A 12,530-nucleotide genomic window follows, 5' to 3' on the forward strand; every position below is an offset into this window, starting at 1 on the left:
AAAAGATTCGACCTATAGGCTCCTACAGAGAATATTTTTTGCAGAACTAGGCAGTGACACCCAAGCCCTGCAAGGTATATTCTCTTTATTTCAACAAATATTCCTCTATTATTAATTTTAGGTAATCATCATAAATCGGCAGGCATATTATCTATTTTTTGGCATTCAAATTAGATAGGACACTGCTTAATACATCTCCAATGGATTGCACCAAAAAATTGGCGGCCCACCATACCTGTGGTTCTTTTGTTTAAGAGTTTGATGACATACTTTTTATAACACATTGCATATGCAACCCACATTAATGTGGGATTTTTATTCCCAAAACCCAACGGCTAAAAAATCAAGTTTTGGCAACCGCCTTTGTAATCTCTAGTGGCATATATGCATTTTCCCAGCCTGCCAACCATAGGACACACAATGATATCTCAACCACCCACAGAGCCTCTGATCACATCAACTCCCTATGTAGACACCAGGTCCATGTGTTAGCCTGAAGGCTTAGTCATCTTTATGTCATCATACAGTTAGCACATATGTGGTGACATATCATCATTTGACTTAGCCAAAGTCGTACATTGAGTCATCAAGCCAAACTAGTAGCTATGCTATACACATCAGCCATTGTACCTATCTGTATAGTTCCATGTGTGCTAACATCATCCTAACGTCATGCTAATGCCATCAAATGGCTAATTTTTTTTTTATGTCATCAAGTTCATTGGCCTAAATTTGATGATTTTTTAACCATCATCTAGGGGCAAAATAGAATTGCTACGATGACTGTATGACTGTGAAATTTAAGCCCATCTTTTGCTAATCCAACCCCTCTCTAGACTAATTTTCGATTTGATAGTCTAACTTTGGGAGGCAATATCTTAGTCATCCAGACTCCAAATTAGGTGCAATTTTTTTAAAATTTTGGATAGAATTTCTTGAACTTTTCAATGGTATAGATTTTTTTTGGTTTTAGTGCATAGATTTGTCAGAAATTGCATCTTTTGGTGACTATATTTATCCAATCCTACATTTTACAACTTCAAATGCTCCGTACGGGCTCATCTAAACACAAAAATAGGTTCCATTTTTTTTAAAACTTGTGTTATTTTTTTTGAAAATAGGTCCTTTTATGCATTGTAATACTTTGATATATCTTCAAAATTGTTATAATACTAAGGCCAAAATTGGCAAGTGGCCATTGTAAACACACTACATATAAAGTGCCAAAAGAATCTTTTTTTTTTTTTTGGGGGGGGGGGTGTTTCTTGATTGAGTGAAAAGGGGGGGTGTTCTTGGTGTTGTGTTCCTTTTTTTCTATAGTTTTCTTTCATTTTTTGCATCATGAAATTTTTTAAATTTTCAAAATTAACTCCACATAACTATGCTACATGGTCCATTAAAATGTGGTGTCATTTAATGCTTAAAGGAGTTTCTCAATATGTAGATGGTACCCTTTCTAAACTAATAGGTGATTAGGTATCTACCAATGAAATCATTGATTTGAAAATAATGGATACGAAAGCCATAGTTGATATTTTTTTGGGGGTTGAAGAAAAGATCATATGTTAGATTTAGAAGTCTTGTACATCCAAGGAAGCTTGGGATACCGTCCAAAACCTATATGGTAAAGTGTTTGAGGAAGATGTTTTCAAAATTGAATATGAGCTTGTCTCCTTAGATCCTAAGGCATTTGATTTCATACATGATTTTATCATAAAGGTGAATGAATTAAGAATGGAACTTGATAATTGTGGGAGTCCTATTAAAGATGATAGGTTAATGTATCTCATTCATAATAAGATACCATCTAAGTACTCCACATTTGTTTCTACTTATAACACCTCAAAGACTACATTAGGGCCTGCCTATAAGAAAGTCTCTTTTGATCACTATGCTGAACTGTTGGATAAAGAAGAAAAGAAGTTAAAATCAATGGGGATTCTCAATTCACCTAAGTTGAAGGCATTGGTGGAAAATAATGAGGGTTCTCAAAATTTAGCTAGTTAATATTCAAATAAAGGAAAGGGAAAGAATAAGAAATGGAAGAATAAAAAATTAGAGGATGCAGAAAAGGCAACACCACAATCAAATCAACAAGGCAAGTCTTCAAATTAAAATAAGAAGGGGGACAAAAATAAGGACAAGAAATGGTATGCTTATTGCAAAAAATTGGGTCATGAAGAACATGATTGTTATCATAAAAAGATTGATGAGTTGATGACTATTATGAAGAAACATAATGTTCCACTACCTAATGCTTGCAATGAGAAAGGATATTCTTCAAATTCAAAGGTAAAGGGCAAGCACTCATGGAAAATTCAAATTCTTCAACATAATGGATTCTTGACTCAAGTGCCTCATATCATATGGGTTCTTCAAAAGAAGATTTTTCTTTATTGAAGAAGTCTAAGGTACCATACATCTTTGTGGGAGATGATACAAAAATGAAAGTTGAAGGGAAAGGAAACAAGGAAATGGAAAATGGAGAGTTTAAAGATGTTCTCCATGTTTCTCATCTAAGTTCTAATCTCCTCTCAATTTACCGAATCACTCACCTTGGAGATGGTCATAAAGTTGAGTTCCTTCTTGACTTAGTAAAGGTGCATAGTCTAAAAGATGATTCGTTGATTGTAGTGGGAAAAGTTAATCATGAAAAAAGGTTGTATTATTTCTCCCACTTTGTGCCCAAGTCTCCTTCACAAGCCTTGTTGACACAATAAAATTCACAAATCCAATTATAGCATGAGTGGTTTGGTCATCTTGCCTTTTGCTATCTTCAACAACTTTCCTCAAACCAAATGATCAAAGGTCTACCTACAATCAAATTTTTTGAAGGTGAATGTTCAATAGGTTTAGTGGGTATGCATCTAAAGGAGAAGTTACACAAAGGGAAGTCTTCAAGAGAACCAATTGTTCTTTAGTTGGTTCACATAGTACTAGGAGGTCCTTTTGCAGTGACATCAATAAGCCAGGGTCTCTACATACCTATTTTCAAAGTATACTTGGGTTTACTTTCTTCATCAAAAGAATGAAGTGTTGGATAAATTTCTAGCCTTCAAGGATCATGTTGAACAAAAATCAAGGAAAGCCATCAAAGTTATTTGAATGGACAATGAAAGGAGATATGTGAACAAAAGACTTAAAGACTTTTGCAAACTTGAGGGAATTGATCTTCATAATCCACCAGCATATAGTATGCACTAGATAGATGTTGCAACATTAAGGATAGAAACTCTTAAGTCCATGGTAAGTTGCATGATACAAGCCAAGTCTCTTGATCCATCGCTTGAAGTTGAAGCAATTAGCAGTGCCAATCACATACTTAATAGGTCTCCTCATCTTGCCTTAGATAGAAAAACTTGTTTGGAGGCATGGTGTGGTAGAAAACTAGTTGTGACACACTTAAGAGTCTTTAGTTGTCTAGCATGGGAAAATATATCTTCCAAGGGATGCAAGACACCACCACCTAGGCCTTGTACTTTCATTGGATAAGAAGACAATGTGAAGGCATATAGAATTATGGATCCTAAAAGACATGAGATCTTTGTGGAGAAGGATGTACACTTTGAGAAAAGTTCACCAAGCTTATCCTCTAATCCTCTCTGCACATCATATATTGTGGAAATTGATAGTGACACTAGTGATAGTACTTCAATAAATTGAGACTATGGGGTTCTATCGATAGTGGTAGCAAGAGGTCACATCATTAATATAGCCCACATGTATATATTTCCTTACTGATAGGTCTAGCATAGTAGGGTACACCTAGTCTTCTAGCTCTAGCAATAGGATGACTACATAGCAGATATTTTAGGTTTGTTTGTGGAGTCATACATAGTGGATTTAGGGGACATCGTTGATGATATACATCTTCTTTTTAATGGAGAAGATCCTTCTTTAGTTGTTGTGAGGGTTCACTCTGATCCTCATGTCCATTCTAGTAGGAGGTCTCTTTATCATTCGAGGAGATAGTATGTTCTTTGGGACAAGTTCTACATTCATCCTTGATAAGGATAGTTGAACATGTTTTAGAGGCATCAGTGATCATTGGGTTTCTTTTTAGACATAGCAGAAGCATCTCACTTGTACCTATGGTATTGTTTCTTCCAAAGGGGAAGAACACTATTCAACATTCTTGGATCAACTTCTACATCAGAACATCTATAACTAATTGGAACTCTTCATTTGGGGGGGGGGGAGGAGACTACCTTGTCTCTCTTGTTCTTCTCTCTTGTGGGGGGGAACTTTTCCTCTTTTAGGATAGTGTTCTTCTCACATTTCTCTATTGTATATACTTGATGTATGTCGTAATGGGGGGGGGGGGGGGGGGGTGGTCTTGATTATTACTCCATCCATCCATGTATTTAGCTTTTTCATCTCTCTTTTTGGGGGAGGGTTTTTCCCATGAGGTTTTCCCTCTTTCTCCACTTTGTGAGAGATTGCATTTCATTATGTATATGGGTACCTAACATGGCCTAGTAGCTGGGACCCATTATGCATTTCATCCTAATTCTTGTGAACTTAAGTTGCACTTAAGAGGGATGTTGGTGTAAATAAGTATTTACTATTTACACTTTACTTATGTTTACTTAGGTTAATGCATTATTTTATTATATTACATTATTTTATTATTTATTTAGGTGAGACACCTAGGATTTTGCATACTTTCATGAGTTTCCATGTTGACAATACAAAGTAAGCAACTATAATTTAGCACATGGTGTCTACAACACTGGAGTTTGCATCATAACTAAGTTGTCATGTAGACAACATAGTTATTCACACTCCCATTTTAGCACATGTTGTCTACAACATTATTTTTCATGCTACACCTTTGTAGTTTATCCTCTCATTATCACATTTACTCCTGTGCTTAATGGAGGATAACCCATATCTAGTGGACATGTGCCTAGTTGTATGACTTATCTATTGGATACAATTGTTTAATTGTGTGTTGTCTTTGATGTTACAAAAATGTCATATCAATTGGCAGACAATGCTTATCAAGCTCAGTTGGTTACCAAAGAAAATTTAGAGTCTACTGAGCATTCCTAGAAATTACTTTGTGAAAATAGTGTCTACCGAGCTCACTCGGGCATTAAAAGATTTTGTGGAAAAAGTTAGCGTTAATCAAGCTCACATGGATAATGAAGAAAAGTCAATGTTTACCTAGTTCACTCAATCTCCAAATTTTTTTGTAGGATTCACAGTGTTAACCAAGCTTCAGTTGGTTAACACTGGAAATTATTTCTAGAACCATGTTTACTGAGCAGAGTTGGCTAAAGAAGGATTTTGTTAGTTTGAGAAGTAAAGTTTAATTATTTCAAGTAATGATTGTAGCTGACTAAGGTAATGATTATTGGTAATTGTAAGTTGTAAATGAGCCAACTTGACAATTTGTAAGGTATAAATAAAAGGTCAAGTTGTGAATTCTAAAGTGTAATGAGTGAGCATGCAAGTGTATTGATTATTTGAAGAGAAAAGTGTGAGCAAACTTTAAAGGATGATAAGATATTCTTGAGGAGCAAAAAATTTGTATTCAATGAGAGAGGATCTAGTGAAGCAGAGCAGAGATCTATATCACCAATTTAGTTGCATCTCATTCAGGTCATTTTATTATTACTTTCTCACCATTGAAGTGGTGATTCCTAAATCTCTTAACATAGTTGTTTTAACAACGATTTGTAAATCCTCTAGCAATGTGACAATTATTGAATTGTTCTAAAGACATTTTGCAAGGCCACTCTTAACAGGGTGATTAAATCCTCTAACAAGGTCACACCTAACAGTGTGTTTTGTAGCCTTTAATAGGGTTGGCTTCTAACAAGGCTCACTTTAGAAGAGTGAAAATTAGTAGCTAGTTACTTAGTGGTTTTTCTCATATTGGGTTTCCACATTAAATATGGTGTCTCATGTGTTCATGTTTTTTTTTTATGGTTTTATGTTAATTACTGTGAATGCTTAAAGATCTGTTAAAGATAACATACACTGCATCTACTAAGTTACAATATTTTTTTGTATGTTTACCAAGTGACAATAGTAACTAGTTTTATCAGGCATCTAAGGGATCTGTGGATTTATTTTTGTGGTAACTGATTCACACCCCCCCCCCTGCTTAATTACTCCATCTATTTTTCCAACAATTGGTATCAGAGTTTTTAGTGCTTGTAGGAAAGATTTCAAGGATTTAACCTAAAGATTAGGATGTCCTATAAGAGGGAAATTCCAAGGCTTAACAGGGATAATTTTTCAGCATGGCAATGTCTCATGAGACTCCATTTGGCTTCTATTGGAGATATAGGATTGAAATATTTTGATGAAGAATATACAACTCCTTTTGGTACACTATTTATTAATGACATTACTGAGAAGAAGACTCATAACACCATGATGATAGACATTGCACCTATCCTAAGCTATGAAGAATTTGATAATATCAAGGACTGCAAAAATGCCTTTGAAATGTGGAACAAGCTGAAGGATATCTATGGAGGTGATGACAATGAAAGAAGATCTAAAGCAGAAAGTCTAAGAGGACAATTTGATCAGATGAGAATGAGAGAGGATGAAAACATTGCCAGATATGTTGAAAGAGTCAAAGCAAGTATCAGTACAATCAAATCTTCTAGAGGAGATATCAAGGAGGAAATAATTATAAGTAAAGTTCTTAGAACATTGCTTACCATTTATGCAATTAAAGTATTTTCAATTCAAGAAAAAAGATGTGAAGAAAATCATAAGATAAATTTGGATGCTATATTAGGAAGGTTGACAACATTTGAGAAGTTCAAATGGTATTTGGCTAGAGTAGAGAAGGAAATAGGGAAAAGACTAAAATGTTTGAGATTAGACAAAGGTGGTGAATTCATCTCCTATGAATTCAATAACTTTTGCATTAAAAGAGGAATCAAAAGATAGGTATCAACCCTTGGAACTCCCAAGTAGAATGGAATAACTAAAAGGAGGAACAGATCAATCATGGATTGTGCAATGACTCTAATGATTGAAAAGAATATTGCTATCAAATATTGGAAGGAAGCTATTAGCACTACAATTCATATCTTGAACTGAGTACAGCTGAAGGAATCATTCAAAACCCCCTATGAGTTATTGTATGGCTATAAACCCAATGTAAGTTACCTGAAAGTATTTGGAAGTAAATGTTACATCTTGAAAAAATTTAGAAAAGGCAAATTTGATGTGAAGGGTGAAGAAGGTATATTTTTGGGATATTCTTGCAAGAGTAAGGTATATAGATGTTTGAATTTTTCTACTCACAAAATCATAGAAAATGCACATGTGAAAGTTGATGAGTTTGTAGAAAGGACTAAAGAAGAAAACAAAAAGGAACCAAAAAATTATAGGAGATTTTTTTTCATTGAACCTAATATAGTGCCAGATACATCTATCAATCAGGAGACTTCTACTCCCAAGTCTTTATTAGTTATTGAGTTGCAAGAAGTTCAAATTGAGTTGTAGGAACTCAAGTCACATTGTGAAGCTACCAAGCTAATGCCTACTGAGTCAGAGTAGCCAGAACCTAAAGTTGAAGTGCAAGAGAATGAAAATGCAATTTAATTAAAAGGCAAGGAACCTGTATTGGCCAAGTATGTCAGGAGACATCATGCACTAGATTAGATTATTGAAGACAAATCAGAAGGTACTATAACAAGAAGTAAGCTAAAAGGTACTTGTTCACTTGCTAATTTTGAACTTAGAAATGTCAAAGATGCATTAGAAAATGAAAGTTGTATTGAAGGTATGAATGAAGAAATAGAGAAAATAAAGAAGAACAAAACTTGGACCCTTGTACCTAGGCCCAAAGATAAAAATGTGATTGGAACTAAGTGGGTATTCAAGAATAAGTTAAATGAAGATGGAAAGGTATCAAGAAACAAAGCTAGACTGGTATGTAAAGGCTACTCTCAAGAGGAAGGAATTGACTATGGAGAGACTTTTTCTCCTATTGCAAGATTAGAAGGTGTCAGGACCCTACTTGCATATGTTACACACAAAGGATTTAAGGGATAATAGATGGATGTCAAATCTACATTTCTCAATGGTATTCTAGATGAAGAAGTCTACATTGAACAACCTAAAAGTTTTAATGATCCAAACAAAAAGGACATGGTCTGCAAATTGTTAGGATAAACCACAGATAGAAATAAAAACTACATGCAAATATAACCAATAACAAAAAATAATAGAACACACAGAAATAAACACAAGGCACCAAGATTTAACGTGGTTCACCCAATCCCTTGGCTACGTCCACCAAACAGCAAGTTCGATCTTATTACAATCCAGTGATTACAACCTGATTACAATCCGTAATCCCTTACAGCTCAATACCACCGCAAGAACCAATTTCGTATCACCACACATAAAAAATACCCAACCCTAAGCCCTTTTTATACAAGTATTAAACCACTTTAGGGTTATAACATGTCGGCCATATGTCAGCCATAATATGTCGGCTACCATGTCGGCTACTTCCAATTTTTTTTTTTTCGGGGCGATGCCCCGAACTCCACTATTTATGAAGTATGTACAGTACTTTCCTGATTAGTCACCACAATCTAACACAAATTACACAAAGCATTGTATAGTATGAAACAAGCTCCTAGAGCATGGTATGAGAGACTGCACAACTACCTTATTTAAATTGGTTTTCAAAGAACTAATGATAACAGTATCTTGTATATCAAAGAAGGACCAGATGACAAGATTGTTTTGGTAGAAATATTTGTGGATGATACTTTGTTTATAGTAAATGATGATCTATGCAAAGAATTATCAAAGAAAATTAACAAAGAATTTGAAATGTCTATGTTTGGTGAGATTAAATTTTTTGTTGGTCTTCAAATTCAATACAGAAAGAATGGTATCTACATCACTCAGTCTAAGTATATCAAGGGGATACTCAAAAAGTTTGGTATGGAAGATTCAAAACCAGTTGTAACTCCCATGTGTAATGGACTAAAGCTTACCAAGGATGATGATTCAAAAAAGGTAGATCAAACCTTATATAGATCAATGATTAGAAAATTGTAGTATATATTTCATACAAGGCTTGATATTGCTCTTGTAGTTGGTATAGTAGCAAGTTTTTTAGAAAAACCCAGAGAAAATCACATGATGGCAATTAAAAGGATCTTGAGATACTTGAAAGGCACTAAAAATTATGGATTGTAGTATAAATTTGGAGGAAATTTGGACTTGAAAGTGTTCATTGATGCTAATTGGGTAGGAAATATTGATGACAGAAAGAGTACAAGAGCATTCTTTCTTGGAAAGAGGTTGGTATCTTGGACAAGCAAAAAGAAAAACTGCACATCCCAACCTACAGCTGAAGTAGAATATGTTGCAGTAGTAGTGAATTGTTCTAATATTGTTTGGTTTAAACAATTATTGGAAGGCATGAAGGTTGAGATCAAAGAACTAGTTGTTATGATTTTTGATAATACAAGTGCAATCAACATATCAAAGAATCTAGTGATGCTTTCCAAAACCAAGCACATTGCAATAAAATATCACTTTGTCAGAGAATTGGTGTAGGACAAGGAAATCAAATTGGAATATGTCAATACAAAAGAATAGATTGAAGCCATATTCATGAAGCCATTACCTAAGGATGTATTCTTGTATCTAATAGGTAAGTTAGGGGTTATTCTCCTATTTGAAGCTCACTAAAATAAAATTTTAGTGATGCATCAACAGGAACCGAATTGAAGATCTATTAGTTGATGCAGCATAGTCATGGGAATATTGCATATGAATCAGTACTCAAGGTACATTGTTACTCATTTGGTATGTGTTGTCTTTGGGATGTGTTGTTAAAGAGGAAGAGTTTATTGTCATATCTTTTTAAAATTTGAATTTTTTTAAAGAAAAGTTTGCTATTTGAAAAGAAGCTATGTGCTTCCTTCATAGAGGGAGATTACTACATTAGAGAAATTTGTGGCATAAAATCTAGGAGGGAGAAAGTTCCATCAGAAAAAGACTTGTTTAAAATAAAATTCATTCTGCAATGACATGTTGTGTTGCCCTCAATGCCAAAGAGGGATATTGTAGGATACAATTATTTAATTGTGTGTTATCTTTGATGTTACACAAACATCATATCAATTGGCAGATAGTGCTTACCAAGCTTAGTCGGTTAGCAAAACAAATTTTAGAGTCTGCCGAGCATTCTTAGAAATTACTCTATGAAAATAGTGTTTACCAAGCTCACTCTTGCATTAAAGGAGTTTGTGGTAGAAGTCAATGTTAACCAATCTCACATGGTTAACGAAGGAAAGTCAGTGGTTATCAAGTTCACTCGGTCTCCAAAGGATTTCATAGGATTCATAGTGTTAACCAAGCTTTAGTTGGTTAACACTAGAAATCATTTTTGAAACAATGTTTATTGAGTAGGGTCAGCTAAAGAAGGATTTTTTAAATTTGAGTAATAAAGTTTAATTGTTTTAAGTAATAATTGTAGCTGACTAAGGTAATGATTATTGGTAATTGTAAGTTGTAAATGAGCCAACTTGATAATTTGTAAGGTATAAATTAAAGGTCAAGTTGAGAATTCTAAAGTGTAATGAGAAAGCATGCAAGTGCATTGGTTGTTTGAAGAGAAAAGTATGGTCAAACTTTGAAGGATGATCATATATCTTTGAAGAGCAGCAAAGTTGTATTCGATCATAGAGGATATAGTGAAGCAGAATAGAGATCTATATCAACAATTCAGTTGCATCTCATTTAGGTCATTTCATTGTTACTTTCTCACCATTATAGCAGTGATTCCTAAATCTCTTAATAGAGTTGGTTTAATAGCCATTTGTAAATCCTCTAACAAGGTGACAATTCTATTGAATTTTTCTAATGACCTTTTGCAAGGCCATTCTTAATAGGGTGATTAAATCCTCTAACAAGGTCACACCTAACAATGTGTTTTGTAACATTTAATAGGGTTGACTCCTAATAGGGCTCACTTCAGAAGAGTGAAAATTAGTAGCCAATGTGGTTTTTTCCATATTGGATTTTCATGTTAAATTTGGTGTCTCATGTGTTCATGTTATTTCTTTTATGGTTGCATGTTAATTTCTATGAATGCTTAAAGATTTGTTAAAGATAACATACATTGCTTCTACCAAGTTACAATATTTTTCTATATGTTTACTAAGTGACAAAAATAACTAGTTTTATCAAACATCTCAAGGATCTGTGGATTTTTTTTTGTGGTAACTGATTTACCCCCCTCTCAATTACTCCACCTATATTTGCAATATTATCATGTTGCTAACTTCTATGCATTCTAGAAGCTTTCCAGAGGCCTTTATATAAAGGCACTCCTAGTTTAATTTTAATCAATATTAAATGAATATATTGTCATTCTGATCATACTCTCTTTGGTCTACTATTGTGCTTGTGTTTGATTTCCTTGGACTTGGGTGAATTTTTTCCTAAGGAAAATTCTTACAATTATCGATCAATATAGGTGGAGAAGTAAAAGGCACAATAGAAGAAAACACATCCATAGTAATTTCCATATGGTGTGATGCACCTGAATCAAGAAGCCATTTACCTTGCTTAGGATGTGTGGAAGAAATGAGTGCTTGTCCTTTACCTTTGTATGATGATGTAGATGTAGTGGCTACCTGATGTTGAGACAACAGAGAAGACACTAATGAGGGTAGCTAGATATTATTCTTTTGAAGAATGTGAGTAAGCTCATCAATCTTCTTATAGAAACATTTATGCTTATCATTCCTAACTTTTTGCAATAAGAACATTTATCTCTCTTTCTTCTAGATGATTCCTCTCTTGAAGAGGACTTGGATTCAATATTATGTTGTAAAGGAGAGTCATTACCTTTTTCATGTTGCTTAGGATCATTGTATTGTTTGTTTCCCTTTCCTTTGGAAGCCTTTGGAGAGGAGTCATTTGCAACCAATGCTTGAAGCTTTGAAGGCTTAAATTGACCCATATGTGCTAACTTTGCTTGTTCCCTTGTGAGTTGAGCTACAAATTCATCAAGAGAAAGCACTTTTTATGCACTACCAAGAGCATCCATAGTGGCATAATATGTGGAAATAAAGATTGAATATTCAAGACCTAGCTTGGAAAGAATAGATAATATCAATTGTTCATCATCTTTAGTAATGCCACAATTAGAAAGCTCCAATCTAATGGAATTGAACTTAGAGAAAAAGTATTGAATATTGTCAAAATAACATGGATTTAGACCTATAAGCTCATTCTCCAATTTGAATTTTCTTATTTTATCAAGTTTATCAAAGATTCCTTCCAATATAGTCTAGGTATCATGAGGATCCGTATAGGATGCAATATGATATAGAAAATAATTAGAGATGGTAGATCTAAGAGAGCCAAGTGCTTTATCCCTTCTATCAAACCATTTCTTTCTTTTGCAACACTTATAGCTATTTCTAGATCCTATCCAAGAATCATTCTAAGCAATCCAATACTCATCAACTGATTAGAAACTGCTTATTTCCATTCATGATAGTTATATGGAGTGA

Source organism: Cupressus sempervirens, chromosome 7, assembly GCF_028749045.1.
Source record: "Cupressus sempervirens isolate cs-2001-9-10 chromosome 7, ASM2874904v1, whole genome shotgun sequence".
NCBI classification, from domain to species: domain Eukaryota; kingdom Viridiplantae; phylum Streptophyta; class Pinopsida; order Cupressales; family Cupressaceae; genus Cupressus; species Cupressus sempervirens.